The sequence below is a fragment of the Numida meleagris genome, chromosome 2 (assembly GCF_002078875.1).
Source record: "Numida meleagris isolate 19003 breed g44 Domestic line chromosome 2, NumMel1.0, whole genome shotgun sequence".
NCBI lineage: Eukaryota > Metazoa > Chordata > Aves > Galliformes > Numididae > Numida > Numida meleagris.
The window spans coordinates 142411692-142428647 of record NC_034410.1 but is presented as its reverse complement, the minus strand read 5'-3'; the positions used below and the strand labels follow the sequence as shown (position 1 = coordinate 142428647).

The 16956-nt window shown below is 40.3% G+C and overlaps 1 protein-coding gene across 8 annotated transcripts in view; it reads left to right on the top strand.

The window, feature by feature from the left end:
- FAM135B (family with sequence similarity 135 member B) overlaps nt 1-16956 on the top strand; it is a 194086-nt gene that overhangs the window by 11075 nt on the left and 166055 nt on the right. The window contains exons 2-3 of one of the 8 annotated variants that reach the window (XM_021387037.1): nt 7833-7876; nt 8370-8435. The exons of 6 other annotated variants lie outside the window; for them this stretch is intronic. The gene's annotated coding sequence lies outside the window, so the exon portion shown is untranslated. The remainder of the gene's footprint in view (nt 1-7832; nt 7877-8369; nt 8436-16956) is intronic. One more of the 8 variants, XM_021387038.1, reaches the window with a different exon arrangement.

Below are 16956 nucleotides of genomic sequence, written 5' to 3'. Positions count from 1 at the left end.
CCTTGCAACTTGTTTTTAGGTTTCCTGCAATATGTGATATGGTGATCTTCTTGTTGCAGAAGAGGTCACGTGCAGGCCTCCTGCCTTTGTCATTCAGGTTTCCAAAATGTTCTGCTTGTTGGCTTGGCAAGACCCCCTTCTCTCATGACTAGTTAGTTGCTGTACTACAAGAAGAAAAAGAATGCTGAAACAACCCCAAGCACTGCTTCACGTTACAGATTTTAGTGGTAAGATGTAGTTAGGGAGTGAACGGTATATTTGGAAAAAAATGTAGCGTAGTTGGAGAAATGGATCTGAACTTTGAGATTGAAAAGGCCATTGAGTCAGCTTGGATAGTAGAAGCATTGTAACTGCCTTAGCATGGTGCCCAGCTGCACCAGAATGTCTCTGCGATCTACCCCATATGGTAGGGTCCTCTAGGACTGCCCTGTCTCAGCTATCCTTCCCTTGCTCCCTGTAGAGATTATTTGGAGGCAGCTTATGCACACCTCTGCAGTGGTTCAGATATGCAGTACCTTTTGTTTGGAGGAGTAATTTAATTCTCTGTGTGGGTGCATTTATGGGAACACACAGCTCTTCTTAAAGAGATACTTATTTTTTCTGGTGGTTGCAGAGGTAATGGTAGTACTTTAAGGAAAAAAAAAAGACATTTTGGTGGAGGAAATCTCCATTATTCACCAGTCTTTGCAGGCACCACTATTAATTGCGAATATGTTATTTATATCTTAATAGCTTTTTTCTGCGCAGGGAGAGAAGGATGGTTGGAATTTGTTTGCTAAAAGGATGATAGAGCAGTTTGAGTTGGAAGGAAATGTAAAAATCATCTTATTCCTACCCCCCTGCCATGGACAGGGGCACTTTTCACTAGACTGCGTTGCTCAAAGCCTCGTCCAATGTATCAGCAACAGCCTTGTGAAGAAAATTGCACATTAAAGACTTGTACTTGCAAATGCTGTTAGAGTGACGATGAGCAACTCCTTTCCAGATGGTGGATGGGCCACGCTGGTCCCATCTGTGGCGCCTGATTGTAGCATGTGGTGCAGGCTGAGCTGATGGTTCAAATGCCGACATGAGGGTCTGTAGCTGCTGGAGGAAGCTGTGGCCCTTCTCCAGCCTATAAGTCTTGTTGCAGGACTACACTGCATGATGCTAATAGGAGACCTGATGGGACAAAGAGCACTGATCTTCCAGTTCTTTGTTATTGTTGTTGTTTCTTTGTTCTTTGGTTTTGTAGAGCATACTGCATTTTGGAAGCTTATTCCAGAAATTTTCACTCCTGTTTAGTGTCCTCTTAGGACAGTTTAAGCATTGCTGACTATATGTTGAGAAGAAAACTTAAATGGTTGTTCTCTCTCCACTGTTGTGCAACATAATACGCAACTATTGAATTCTGTGGTTGCTCTCACAGGGTCTGCAGGTCAGACGAGTGCGTTATCAGCAGGAATCTAAACTATTCATATATTAAGTTTTTCTCTCTTCTAGTCTGGAACAATGGAACTGCTGAGGGAGAATGTAAAAAGCTTTCTTTTAATTTTAGGAATGTTATTTATCTCATTTTGTTTATGAATCCTTGACAAGTCTCAGAAAATCTACTGCGAGCCCCAAATCAGAGTTGCATGTATTAAATCAATGATCTAGAAAAAAAGGAATGATCAAGAAAGCAATAAAGTTGTAGGAAATGTAAAATCATCAAGCTCAGCGTGCGGAAACTTAACAAATCTGTATGAAGGAAATAGAAATTCTCTCTTGATGAATACAGGGTAATGCACAATGGAAATAAATAATATGAATGTCTCAGTACCCCTTGCTATGTACGAGTTCTCAGTGCTTGAGGGGAGAACCTTCAGAAAACTTTTATTCATGAAAAATCCTTTGTAAGCAAGTAGAATACTTAGTGCATAGGAGCTGGAATGAGAATTATTTCTGAAAATAAGAGTTAATCATGATAATTTTCCCTCAGTTAAATGGTTGACGATTAAAAAAAAATGTTTTCATTTAAACTGAGATCATTCTGTGGAAAGTATTGATCTTCTATAACTTAGTTTGTGAACAAGCTGGAAACTAAGTGTACTCTAACCCTTTTGGAAAGCTCAGGCAGTTTTATTTTGAAATGCCTACTTTTATTTCAACTTTCATTTATCTTGGAAAACCATTCATATAGAACTGAAAAAAAAAAACCTCCCCAAAACAAACAACCAAACCAAACAAACAACAAAAAAAACCATCAGAAAGACAACACAAATGAAACATGCTGATTCATTGAAACACAAATTTTCAGATCAAGATATTTTTTCTGTCAAAAATGCAGTTCTGTGGGAAATACAGGGTTTTCATTTTGTGTCTGAACACATATAAACACACACCTACTCACACAGTCAGAGAATTTCTTGCTATAGGTCCCACAGCATGCTCTCCAAAACATATGCAGTGTCTTATCAGAAGTATGGAATCCCCTAAAATAGTGCATTTTAATGTGGTTGTTGTCTCCTACCGATTCTGTATTTTAAGTAAGAAGCTTCAGAAGCAGGTGACCGGAACTATTAGTGACAGAAAGACTTCCATGCTATGGATTTGAGAATAATTAAAATGTTAATTCCGTTGTGAATATGAAAAACTCAGTAACTAAGGAATCAGTTACTGAATTTTAAGCTCCCATCATAGAAATTAATGAAGTTATTTGAGGGTTCAGGGTTTTTACACCTGTTCTTAAGGTCAGTGATGTAGCTGGCGTGCCAGGCTAGGTGGAGGAGTGCACTGCACAACTGGCTGGTGAGTATCAAAGATAATAATTTGATAAATTATTTACATTTTTTTTTTCATAATTTTTAATAATGTAGGAGGAAGATAAAATTCTGTGAAAGTGAAAAGCAATACACTGAATGTAGATTAAAAAATATTTTTAAGCCATGAAGCTTACCAAAAAGAAAGAAGGGGAAAGGGAAGGGGAAAGAGGGGAAAGGGAAGGGGAAAGAGGAGAAAAGGAAGTGGGAAGGGAAGGGAGGGGAAGGGAGGGGAAGGAAGAAGGGCTTAGCAAAATTTAAAGAAGGAAGTGGAAAAAAAAAACACACTATTCAATTTTACAGACAATGAAAAGTTCCACAGTTACAGCATGAATTTAAAATCTCTCATGTCTGTTTAGAGGCTGAAAAAGAGGCTATATTTCCATCAGATTCGTTTTTGCATCAAGTAATATCTGAAGGCACTTATGACAAAACTTGCTCATTGGTAAATGCACTCTGTAATTTTTCATTGCAGGATTATTTTTACTTATTGAATCCTCTTTCACGCATCTTGCCGTTGCATATAAGCTTTCAATACTTGTCTCCAGAACTCTGAAGTCAAAGGGCAAACTCTGATGCCTATTTCTTGGTTCATAAGTCCCTATCCATACATAGAAACCATTGTAGGTTTTTTTATTTTTTCAGTGCCGAAATTGTTAGGCCAGAGTACACATAACATTAGACTTTATTGCATAGACAACTGTATCTGTATTTTGCTTCGCTTCTTAAATGTCACAGTGCATTCCTTGCTAAAAGGCATTCATATATCCTGGTTTTGGTGCTGTGTGCTGTCTTCTGCAGTAATGTATGTATTTTATAATACGTTAATTAAATTTCTGTGTTTGTTAAAACTGCAGTGTTCATGATGGCACATTTAAAACATGGAGACTAAGGCCGGCAAAGCCCCAGTGGGCAAGTTTCCTTCTTTCTTTATTCCCAGCTTAGAAATGCCCCTCTTGTCCCCACTTTTTCATCTTTACCAGCATCTTTGAATGAGAGACAATGGTCTAAAGTGGCCATGGGATGTTCAGATTGTATGTTAAGAAAAATTTCTTCTCAGAAAGAGTGGTGAGATATTGGAACAGGCTGCCCAGGGAGGTAGTGGAGTCACTGGCTGTGGAGGTGTTCAAGAAAAGGCTAAATGTGGCACTGAGGGACTTGGTTTAGTGGGCATGGTGAGGATGGGTTCATGGTTGGACTAGATGATCTTAGTGGTCTTTAACAACCTTAATGATTCTGTGATCTACCCTAGGTCACAGGTAGGATGGAGGCAGAGCTACGTAGAGGTGCTTTCAATAAAATGGAATTTTCATAGTGTTGGTGTCTGTTCTTATTTACCTGTCCACATACTGCAGATTACCAAAGAAACAAGGTAAATAACCCCACAACTGCACTGTGTCATTGCTGCTTCATGAAGACCTGTCCAGATACAATGCCCCATGAGAAGTAGGGCCTGAAATCAGTGTTGTTTCAGCACGTAGCACAATTGGTCAGCTTATCTCTAGCTTCATGGACATGTTCTGCTTTTTACTTCTTGCTAACTTGCCCTCAGCTCCAATCTCCTTGTTTTTGTTGCCTCTGCATGGAAACATGCCACATTTCAGTTACATTTCAGCATTAAACCAAGCATGTTTGAGTTCATTCTTCCTTTTATCCCTCTAACCATCAGACAAGACAGAGAGCTGTGTTGGCTTGTCTCCTCTGTTGTCTCCTCTGCTTTTGAAGGGTAGCTTCTTTCTTTCCATTCTCCCTTATCTTCAAAATTAAATTGTATTTCTCATAGAATCATAGAATAGCCTAGGCAGACGAGACATTAAAAGATCATCAGGTCCAAACTTTTGTGAGGAAAGGGAGCCTAGGTGAGGTTATCCAGCACCTTCTCCAGCTGTATCTTGAAAACATCCAGTGATGGGTGTTCTACCATGTCCCGTGGGAGGTTGTTCCAGTGATCCATTGTTCACACTGTAAAAAAATTCTTTCTTATATCAAGACAAAACCTTTTCTAGTGCATCTTGCTCACAGTTGCTCCTTGTCTTCTCCATGTGGCTCCTTGTAAAGAGAGCCTCTGTTATCTTTGTAGTCACCCTTTAAGTACTGGAATATTGTGATGAGGTCCCCCCTAAGTATTCTATACACTAGGGTCAAAAGACCTGAATCCTTCAGCTTTTTTTTTTTTTCCTTGTGGGGCAGGTTCTACAAACCCGTGATCAGATGCAGCACTTAGGGACATGGTGTAGTGGACACAATGGCGATGAAGTGATGACTGGCCTAAATGATTTTAGTGGTCTTTTCCAACTTTAATGATTTTACAATCTCTGTGCCCCTCCTTTAGACCCTCTCTAGTCTAATCTTTTTTGGATTATGGGAACCAGATCTTGACAGTGCTCCAGGTGCAGCCTAACAAGCATTTCTCATGCTTCTAGATTCCCTGCCCAATTTGGATAAATGATATTAAAGGGGATTTATCCTTATGCTTCCTAATCACATAGGAAATGTTTAAGTCATTACTTTATTTGACTTAGGTATTTGTCTCACTGGGAAGCAGAATGTAGGTACTCCATCCTCAGTATCTCTTGTTCAGCTTCAGAAATTTAAGAGGCTCCTGTGATCAACTCAAGTCACTTAAAACTAAATATCCTATTTTTAATTATATCTGCAGCCTCTTCATCTTCGGTGGGCTTGGGATTGCTTTATTTTCTAGTACGAGAAGGTGGATCATGTGGCATTTTAGTGGGTGTCGTGGTGATGGGTTGATGGTTGGACTAGATGATCGTAGTGGACTTTTCCAACCTTTATGATTTTATGATTCTATGATCCTCTGCATTCTTCCTTTAATTTACTGGCTTCCTTTTCTGTACCTGCATTCCTTTTTCTTCTAACCTATGAGCAATCTTTTCTTTGCCAAAATCTCAGCATCTTTCCCATTGCTCTCTCTCCTCCTATAGCTCTCTTACCATCTACGCTGTCTGTATTAGGTAGAGGACAAGTCCTGAGAAGACTCAGCTCCTCTGCTATCTGTCCCATCCTCATCTAATTCAGGGAAATTATAGAAAGAAAATGACAATCTTTAACGTTATCCTCTGTATGCGTTTGCGACTAATTATGAAAGCTACAGCTACAGTGAGAGCAGATGACAAACTCCTTGAACGGGTCTCTGAAGACTGTATTAGAAGCGGATGAGTCATGGTTGCACCAGCTGATTGCAGAGAAGTGGGTGGGAGGGGAAAAGGCCATGTACTTTGTTCTGCAAGGTACGAATAAAAGAGCTGTCAGCAGGCCATGGAAATGAGCAGGGGTGAGTTTAGACTGACAGCTCTGCAGCAGAGAGATGGAGGCAGCTGAGTCAAAAAAGTGAAGCGTGAGCTTTTGAGTCAGTTCACACCTTGGAAACATCCCATCCCAACAACAAGTGGGAGATTAGTAGAGGAACTGCTGGGCTGGGGAGCTATGCAGTTTATTACGTGGAGTGGAAGATTTATTGGCCTTGCTGTTTGTGTGTAGCTTCTTGAATATAAATGTTTGGAATTAGAATGCACTTTGATTTGAGTCAAATTAGTAAATGCATTTAAGTTCCAGCACGTAAGATTGGGATGAAAATATCTACGTGTGTGGCCCAATACCCCACACTTGCCCCATGATCTCACAGAATCCGGAGTGTGTTGTATTTGTTTTGCAATAAAACTGCAGCTTTTTTTGTGGAAAACTCACAGCACTGGAAGCTGAGAAAATTCCTTTCCACATGTTTCTGCTCAGCCCAACTGTAGTTCAGAGAATTGTGGAATTGTTTGAGTCAGAAGGGACCCTTAAAGGCCATCTAGTCCAACTCCCCTGCAATGAAGAGGGACACCTACAGCTCGATCAGGTTGCTCAGAGCCTGATCCATCCAGTTAATGTGTTACAGCACTAGATCAGAAGAGATTTGTCCGCTGTGTGAAGCTAAGCTTTGGGCTGTAGTTAGTTCCTGAGGCTCAGGGAGAAACGTTGTCGTGTGGACAAGAGCATCTGCAAGCACTCCTCCACTGATGGATGATGTTTCTTGTGGGTCCCATTAGTCTGCAGTGTTCCACTGTGAATGGCTCTTTGTATGATTCGTGCTTTTGAATGATAAGTGCAACCAAAAACATTGATATGCTAACTGTTTATAGTATTTGGGAGTAATGTGGAGGGTGGTGCACAGGGTTCAGAAGATACAGATATGCTTTATTGTTGAATGTGGTCTTAAGCAACTTCATTTTGTATGTCTTGTAAAATTCACACAGCCTAGACTACATAGTGTTTTCTGCTCCATCTGAGGACATAATGTACTTACCGTCTTTGACACACCTTGCTAGGGTTTCTGAGGCATCACTTGGCCTTTTGAGATGTGCGTATTAACTTGCTACTTTTAGCATGTCATATGATACATAAAGCAGAATACAGTCTTGCAGATGGATGGACAATGGAGGATGGAGAGCCAAGAGTTAAGTTTAGCGTGGAGCCAGAAATGCTCTTCATATAATGAAAATAAGAAGCTATGGAGGACTCATGACTGGGGGTGAAGACCATGTAAGAATGTAGTCTTCTTGCAGAAAAGCAGTCCACACTGGTTGATCTGGAAAAAAATCACAACATTCTAGGGCAGCTCAAAACAATTCAGGCAGACACATCATCAATAACTGATTATTTGCAGCTAAAATTAGACTTTGAATTGGCATTTTGCATCTTAATTAAAACAAAGCTATCTTTATCAATAAGCTATGACAACTTTGAGGAGACATTTCCTAGTGAGTGTTAATTCTTCAGTCGCTTTTGATTAGTAGATAGGATTACATTAAAATCGATCCTTCTCCTGAGGTCCATTTGTGTGCTCTTCCTCAGTGTTGAATTACATAGCTGGCCTTGTTCCAGGCACAGGTCCCCCATCGAGACAATGAAATCACAGCCACAGTGATGCTCATTTGTGTTTCACAGTATGCCATTTATTTATTACAATGGGCTCAGGAGACTTAGCGCCTTGGTGAGATATTATCTTAGGCTTCACATCTCTGTCAAACTTTATTACTTTCTTTTCAGTTCAGTTTGCACGTAACTGGCTTTTGAAGATCGGAGGGGAAAAGGTAAGTCAGAAAAACAATGTCATATTTAAAATGTAGGTCCAGTGAGATTTCCCCAGGTACACAAACTGAATTTCTGAGTTTTAGTCTGGGTCAAAACGTTACTGGAGGAGGTCAGAGAAATGCATTACTTTGTAAGGATATGGGTCTTTTAAAAAGTTGTGCCCATCTGTCTCATGTTTGGGCTTTGGACAGCCAACCCTGAAAGAAGCTGTCCCTAAATTGTGCCAAATTACTGAAATTGTTCTTTTAGGGTCCCTGTGAAGCTTATGGGAGTCAATGACACGGTCCTCACTGAGCAGAGAGGAGCTCTCGTGTCTTTGTTTTCTGTTTCAAAGTTGTTTCTTAGAAATTGAGAGTAATTAAAGCTATGAATAATCCTTCCTAGGGAAATTGGAAAAGCTTCATAAAAAGCAACAGAGAGGAGCTGCTGACAGTCTGGGAAGTGTAAGAGCTGGACATCTTTCCATTTAACTCCCACCTTTTCCATCTGCAGCTCTTGTCATCAGTCAACAAGCCAGCCAGGAGGCGGTGAGAGCTAAGCGGTGTGCATTCCCTTAAGGTTCGAGACTATATCTTTCCTTTCCTCTCTGATATCCTTTAATAGTCAGCTGCTTTTATAAAGCGTGCTGTGTTCTCTGACCTATGCAGTTGCGATCTGGAAGCTATCTTGCAACACCTGACCGGTTTGGTGGCACTTGGAGTTATATGAGTATCTCTTGAGAGTGTGAACTGATCTCTTAACTGAGCCTGTAAGCTTAGTTCTGAGCCTGCCAAGGCTGAAATCTGAAGTGGAAACATATATATAATTTGGACAGGAAAAATAAAACATTATGGGATTCCTCACACTGTTGTAAACAATATTCTGTATCACTTTATGTGATTTGGCGTCTCTAGCAGAATTAATGCTCTGTGACGTTGCTAAGAAGGACACTGTGCCAGAGTGGAATGGAAGTAATGTGAGACGAGAGTGACTGATGTTCCTTGAAATGAGAAATATGAGAGATACACAGCACCAGACTAATTATGTAGCTTGTCTTCTTTGTTTTTAAGGAAGGTCACATTCCTAAGATTACTGTCAAATGGAGAAGTCGGTTACTCACTGTCCTGAATCTGATTATTAGTAAATAACAGGTTTATATTTAAAATATCTGTGAGTTGTGGTAGGAGTTTCTGAACAAGAAAGATAGACATAATACCTTGTATCTAAAAAGCTCCTCCCCAGCTTTTCTGTAGGCCCCTTTCAGGTAGTGGAAGGCTGCTATAAGGTCCCCCCGGCCTTCCTTTTATCACTGATATACCTGTAGAATTTCTTCTTGTTCCCCTTGATGTTCCTGGCTAGATTTAATTGTATCTGGGTTTTAGCTTTCCTAACCTCATCCCAAGCAGCTTGGACAACTTCTTTGTAGTCCTCCCAGGTAACCCGTTCCCACATCTATTCCCTATAGACTTTCTTTTTGAGCTTAAATAAGTCCAGGAGCTCCTTGCTGATCCACAGAGGCCTCTTGGCATTCTTGCTAGCCTTCCTTTTTCTTGGGATGCAATGCTTATGGACTTGGAGAAGATGGTTCTTGGATACTGGCCAGCCTTCTTGGGCCCCTCTTCCCTCCAGGGCTCATCCCATGTCACTCTGCCAAGCAGTTCCCTGAAGAGTTTGAAATCTGCTCTCCTGAAGTCCAGAGCAGCAAGCTTGCTGTTCCCCCTCTTTGATGCCCTAAGGGTCTTTAACTCTGCCATTTCATGGTCACTGCAGCTAAGGCTGCCCTTCAGCTTCACATTACTCACCAGCCCCTCCTCATTGGTGAGGACAAGGTCCAGCACAGCACCTCTTCTCTTGGGTTCCAGTACCACTTGGAAGAGGAAGTTATCATCGAAACATTCCAGGAGCCTCTTTGATTTCTGGTGCCCTGCTGTGTTGTCCCTCCAACAGATATTGCAGTGGTTGAAGTCCCCCATGAGAACCGTGTTTTGTGAATGCAAAGCTGTTCCTATTTCTTTACAGAGGGCTTTATCCACTCAGCCTTCCGGGTTGGGGAGTCCGTAGCAGAATCCCCACTATGACGTCTCCTTCCCCCGCCTTCCCTTTAACCCTAATCCATATGCTCTCTATCATCTCTTCAACTATCCCCAGGTGGACCTCCTTGGACTCCAGCTGGTTGTTGATGTAGAGGACAACACCCTTTCCCCTCCTTCCCTGCCTGTCTTTCCTAAAGAGTTTATACCTGTCTATTCCTACATTCCAGTTGTGAAAGCCATCCCACCTCGTCTCAGTGATGCGGATGACATCATAGCCTTGTAGGCACGAGCATGCCTGCAACTCTTCTTGCTTGTTCCCCCTGCTCCGTGCATTAGTGTATACGAATTGTAGCTGGGCTCCCACTGAGGCTGATTTACCAATTGCAGTTCCCTTATTGTGCACTTTAGTTGCTGTCTTACTGGCCTGTGATCCTACTCCAGGTTCAGGGCATCCATTACCATCGTCAGCCTCAAAGTGGGATGGTTTGAGGATCCCCTCCCCTGGCAACTCTAGTTTAAAGCCCTCCTGATTAAATTGGAAAGCTTATTGCCAAAAAAGCTTGTTGCTAGAGAAACCTCCCATGCGAAACTGAAAAAAATAAAATAGAATACATTCAAAAGTATAGGACTAATTGAAAAAGCCCTTCTGATTGGTTTATGTATTTCAGATGTCTTTGCAAAGCTGTGGGAAACTTATATAATCTTGTTTCTTCTGTTCATTTTGGGCTTCTGCAGTGCTGTTTCTTTCAAAACTGGGGCCTTTACACTCTGTGTTTCCAAAGACCCTGTGGTGTACATCTAAGTTGTGCTTTTTGGGACATTGCCTCACTTGACTAGTTCATTTTGTCATTTGATAGCTGATAAGGAGGATGAGGAATGTTGAATTTTCCTTTTTTTATTTCAGAGTTTCTTCATTCTCCTGTGGCCAAATCACTTCATGCAAATAATTTTTTTGTTCCATTTCAGTTTCCTAGATGTTAGTGGCTTTCTCCGAATTCAAAGAAAGCTTACAGTAAGCAAGCCGATTCTGTTTTTGTGCCTACCTTGCTGTGTGCATGCTGGAAGTTGTTTCTTACTGCAGCAAGTTCCCTACTGTTGTGATGAGCCTTAGAGCCTTAGGCTTCCACACACCTGAGCTGTGTGGCTGCATTCCACATACTTATCTTACCAGAAGAGACTCTTTTCTACAGTGAAAAAGGGTATTTTTCAGCCCATTGGTTTATGTGAGGGACTGAGGGGAGGCTACAGATCTCTGATTGCCACAAATCGACTAGTAGATCTGTACATGCTTTTAAAGGCAGTGGAGCTGTTGCTTTAATTTCTTTGATTTTACTAGAAATCAAGGAAGGAGATGCATTTTGGGAGCAATAAATCCAGTAGTGCCAACTCAGTATTTGACAGACAACATGAAGTAATATCACAAAGTGCAGGGATTGTGGAGCATGTCGCAGGTAGCAAAGTCTCATTCCCTGCGGGTTTGCTTGCTCAAGTTTGGGCATTATTTTTGCACTTCTAACTGGAAGCCCCTCTGCTTTGGGGGTTGTGCCTCCAAAGTCAGGTTAGGCTGCAACTGGGCTTGAATTGCCATGCGTGCAGGTTGACTTCAGTATCAAGTTTTGTCTGAAAAAACAAAAAAAAAAACAACAGAAATCTTAGATGTTGCAAGCAGGATCCATGTATAAAATTACTCGTACTGGGTGAGCCCAACTTTTGCACTGGAAGAGCATGTATAGGGCAAGTCATATAGCCTTTCGTTTGGTGTTCTTTCACTAGTAGAAGGATAATTTTACTTATTTCTTGTCTAGTCAGACAGCATTTTAGTAGAGCTTACTCTACTAAATACTGTACTGACATACAGAAAAGAAGCTTTGACATACAGAAGAGAAGCATTTCTTAGGACTTCGTCAATCCAGTAGACCACAGTTGATAATTCCCTTATAATTTCAGTACAGCTTCTGAGCTACATTAACACTGTTCTTCCTCTTACCGGTGGTTAGAGTTGTTAATGGGTCTGGGGTAAGGCAGATTGGTTGGTGCCCCAGTGACTCTGCAGATCAGTGCAGAGAGAGGTCGCAGCACTCTGTGGTCAATTAACTGTCAGTGGTTCTGATGATATTATTGAATATGAGACAAAGTAAAGAATTCAGGGCCTACTCTGAAGCAGAAATTAAATCTGATATGCCTTATAAGCATACTCACTGATAACTATCAGCATAGTGAAAATATAAGGAGTTTCAACTAGTTCTTGATATTTTAAGTTATTGAAACCAGGTGTGAAAAGCAGAGAAGCTTTTTCTTCATACCTCCTTTCACCTGCAGTATTACTAAAGCAATACTGCACCTGAGCACCTGAGATCGACACAGTCAGTGATTACAGTCAGTCACTGAGGCAGATAAGATGTTTCTTGAGAAGTCTGCTTACCTAAAACGATCTGCTGGTGCCTAAATGAAACAAGTACTGCTACAGAAGTTCTTCTGTCAAGACAGGGATTCTCTGAAGTAAGGTCAAGTTATTTATTGGCTTGAATTAGACCAGGATTTCACCTGCTAGTTTTTCAGAATTAAGACACCTGAGACTTACTGTTAGACAATCAGCATCTTCTGTATGAGCCACAGATGGGGGGGTGAATATCTCCATATTTCAGATGTGAAATTCTTTTTCAGTTTGTATGCATCCAGCAATTTTTTAATTATAGTACCCAGCACTTACAGCTATTTACCTCTGTAAAGCACTGCACAATTATTAGCACATTAATTACTGCTTCATTAGCCTGTGAAGTACCCTGATAGTTATCTGGTTATTGGACAGTCCGCCAGTGAATGAGAATAACCGTACTGCTTATAAGACTAAGTAACATCTGGTAGAAAACTCACATAAATGTTTGCTAAAAGCTGAGACCACCTGTCCTGTCTGTTCTGGATGAGACTGTGACAACCTGATATAGCTGTAGATGTCCCTTTTCATTGCAGGGGAGTTGGACTTTATGACCTTTAAGGACCCCTTCCAACTCAGACTGTTATATGATTCTATGATGACTTGTATTATGAAGTGTATTTGCTACAGTACAAATCCTGTGACATGGCAGATGACTTGAGAACAAGAAGAGTGAAGGGATGTTTCTGTAGACATAGCAGCGGTCATGGGAGCTTCTTCTGTTCACTTGGGAATGCATTTTGCTGGGAGTGGCTTAACAGACAGAGGACTGTCATCTCTGCAGTCTTGTCCAGAGAAATGGGAATGGAAATGCTGTGGTTGAAAGGAATAATATCTGAAGTGCTGCAGTTAAGAGGAAGGTATGAGTGGACAGAAAATCTGAACTATCTTTTTGGAAAAGGAGAGCTTCCATTTAGTTAGTATTCTTCCTTTGCCTTCTGCAAATTTAAGTATTTCCTTCTACAAAAATATGATCTAACGTGAGGATTAATTAGACTGTTAACCACATTTATCTCCTTTACACAAGAGATCATTCCCTGATGAGGGGGAAAAAGGGATGTTTTATAACGAGTAATGAAAATATGGCAATTTAGAAAATTAACATAGTGTAGTGGCTGACGCAATTTTTTTTCTATTTATAAGACCAAATATGTTAGGCTGTCAGAGCCTCAAGAGCTAAATGCTGGGAATGATGGACCCCTAGTGCCAAGGCTGTACAAACAAGCAGGAGGAAGAGTTGCTTGCTGAGGGCTAAGAAGAGATCTAAATGACAATGGAATTGTTCCATGTCTAATAAAGCCCCCTCTTACAAAGTCTACATGTTTTAAAATGCAAATGTGGCTGTTTAAATGTATTTATCATACTCAGGAATCTTTAGAACTTCCACTTGATAGTTTTGCATAGATGTTTTTATGGTGAAGGTATGCATTCAACATTTGTGAGTGATGACGGGATATTTAGGCTACTGGCATGAAAAGGCAGCTTCTCTATGTAATAGCTTTCTCATACTTCCTACCTGGGTTGTCTAATGGACTCCATGCTGACTTGGCTTAATAAAATACTGGGATTAGAAATCACCAGCTGCCTTGTGAAGGATGCAGCTGCACATCTCTTGTAAGAATTAGACTTCCTCTTAACTGACAGTAAAGTACCTGGAAGTTATGGATAGGGGAGACTGACAAACACCTGCTTAATTTTAATTTCTGTTGAGGTTATAGGTTCTTTGTGTGAGATTTTGGGTTCAGAACTCATTCTCTCCTTAGTCCTTTTTATGTTTACTTCTCTCACTTCTTGGTGGATTTGTTCTCGTCCTTTGGAACTTTTTTTTACAGTAGGTTATGCATCTGTTTTTCCAGTACTGCGTCTCTGGTCTCTGACTTTGACTTTCAGCTGGATTTTGTGCTAGAGACACCGAGTCAATGATTTGGCCACTGGATGCTCTTGCCAGATTTGTTCCTTGCCACTGTAAACAGACTGACAGCATGTCTCTGTGCTTTTCATTTAAAGGAATGGATCTTCCTAGCTGGCATACCCTCTAGTAAAAAGGATGGTTGTACTGTGAACATTGCTTATGCATATGAGATTATCTTGTTCTGAGGATGTACTTAAGATTCTGCTATATGGGATTAGGAAGAAAATCCTCAAATTTTTAGTTTATTCTAGCACTTTAAAATTTAGCATTTTGATTTTTTTTTCAAAAGATTAATGCAGACATGTTGAATAAATAGTTCTGTACATCGTATTTATATAATCCTTTTTCTGGGCTGGATTCCAGATTTTCTTGATTTCATATGTTTTATATCTCCTCAAGAGAGACTAATTCTATGTTAATTACCATATTAGGGTTGACTCAGTTAACAAATATGATTTGTGATTTATATAACTTGCACTTTATTTATATAAAGTAGCACTTTACCTACTAACTTTTTAATGGGATGTTTAATTCCATTAATTAATTCAATTAATTAATTAAAATTATCTGCTAAGCTCACTGGCTACATTTCTGTTTTCCCTGTTATAGAATACACTAGAAACTCTCCGGGCTCCACTGACTTTTAAAAGAAGAGGGTTACCTAGGTGCACATGGAGACACCTAAACTGAGATATGGAGCTGAATCCCTATATAGTGAGGTTCTTCAAATATTTTGTCATTTCATGTTAGTATGTTCCTGATAGTCAGCTCTTTCTCTTCATTTCATTGTTGTTGATGTGTCTTCCATATTGACTTTGAACACCATTTCATGAGTATTTGATGTAATCTTCATAACATGGTGTTACCAATAGATACACTGTGACTACTTTGTCCCACATTTCCCTGTGTCCCATTGCATTGTTTTTTTAGCAGTGGTGACTGTCTGCGTTACCTATGAGTTTCAAAATTTGATCCAAATTCTAGTAATGTTCCTGTGACTCTTTGTCTACCAAAACCATCACGATCTCATTCATTTCAGTCAGAGGTTAAAAAGAGAACAAATTCTTGACGTCCTCAGATGAAGCTTGGATGTACCGTACTGAAGAACTACATATTTAAGCTTTAAAGTGCTCTTTCACAGTTTTATTTGTAGCCTTTTCTTTTTTTTTTTTTTAATTTTATATTAAATTAAATTTTCTTGGTGTTTGGCTATGCTGTCTGACAGAAAATATTTAAAAGCTACGACTGCAGCAGAGAACAGCATAAAGATCCCAGTGTCGATCTGCCTCTGAACTGATAAACTATGACCAGGTCATAGTTGCTTTTGTAAACAATCATGTTGTGTGCAGTGTTTAATATATATCTCTTTTAGTCTGTGAGGACAGGCTGAGAGAACTGAGGCTCTTCAGCCTTGAGAAGAGAAGGCTCCAAGGAGACCTTATAGCAGCCTTCTAGTACCTGAAGGGGGACTACAGGAAAGGTGGGGTGGACATTTTAGAAGGGCAGGTAGCAACAGAACAACGGGGAAATGGTTTAAAACTGGAAGAGGGTAGATTTAGACTTGATATTAGGAAGAAATTCTTTACTGTGAGGGTGGCCAGGCTGGATGTGGCTTTGAGCAAACCGGTCTAGTGGGAGATGACGCTACCTGTAGCAGGAGTGTTGGAACTAGATGATCTTAAAGGTCTCTTCCAACCCAAGCCATTCTATTATTCTACGATTCTACATCTGTTTTAGTATATATTGTGTACTATAGTTTCTTGAAGCATTAAATATTTTGAAAGACACCCTTGTCTGCCTGTTATCAGCAATATTCAGAAGTGTTTAAAAAGAGAGTTCAGGTCTAGGAAAAAAATCGTAAGACTGCAGTGGAAAAAAATGTGAGTTGGTATTTATTCTCCAAGCACATCTGCCAGATTCACACATTGTCAATTCCAAAGCTATTGCGTTAAATATTAGTTAAAGGAAACACTTACGGGATGAAGTGAGAATGGATGGTTGGCACTTGTGGAAGGCTGTTCAATACTATGAGCAAGCTGATGGAGCACAAGTTGCCTGGTTTGATGGAAGAAGGAAGTATTTGGTCCAGTATTGTTTAATTTATTCATCAGTGACTTGGGATAGAGTGTCTCCTTAGCAAGTCTGAGCAAGAACTGAAATACGGTAAGTTCTGTCTGAATGTGTGGAAACACTTCTGTACTCTGTGGTGACTGAGCGCTGCCAGAGAAGTTGTGGAATCTCCTCCTTGAAGATCTACAGAAGAAGCCTGGCACACTTATTTGGGTGTCCCTCCTTGAGCAGGAGTTGGACCAGATGGACCTAGAGATCCCTGCCAAACTCAGCCATTCTGGAATTCTCTGATTCTATTCAAACTAGCCCAAGAAAAATACTATATGAAGCACTTTGCAGGGATTCATAGCTCTCATGCCAGGGTATTTCATTTTAGCCTTTGAGCTAAGTGAGTGAAGTGAGTGCTATTCATAGTCGTCCCCCCCTTTTTTTTTTTTCATAAAGGGAGTAGAACCATGAAAAAGCTAAATGACTCATCCAAGTCAGCTAGAAGGTATGTCACAACAGAGAAAATAATTGATTTCTTGTATCACAAGATTGCATAATGTTCTTTCAATCATGCTTCCACATGGAGATGTGAGCATAGTGCAAGGCTATTTTTTATTGAATAAATATCTGTGCAATAGTAGGGATGTGAAATTAAGTTTTGGA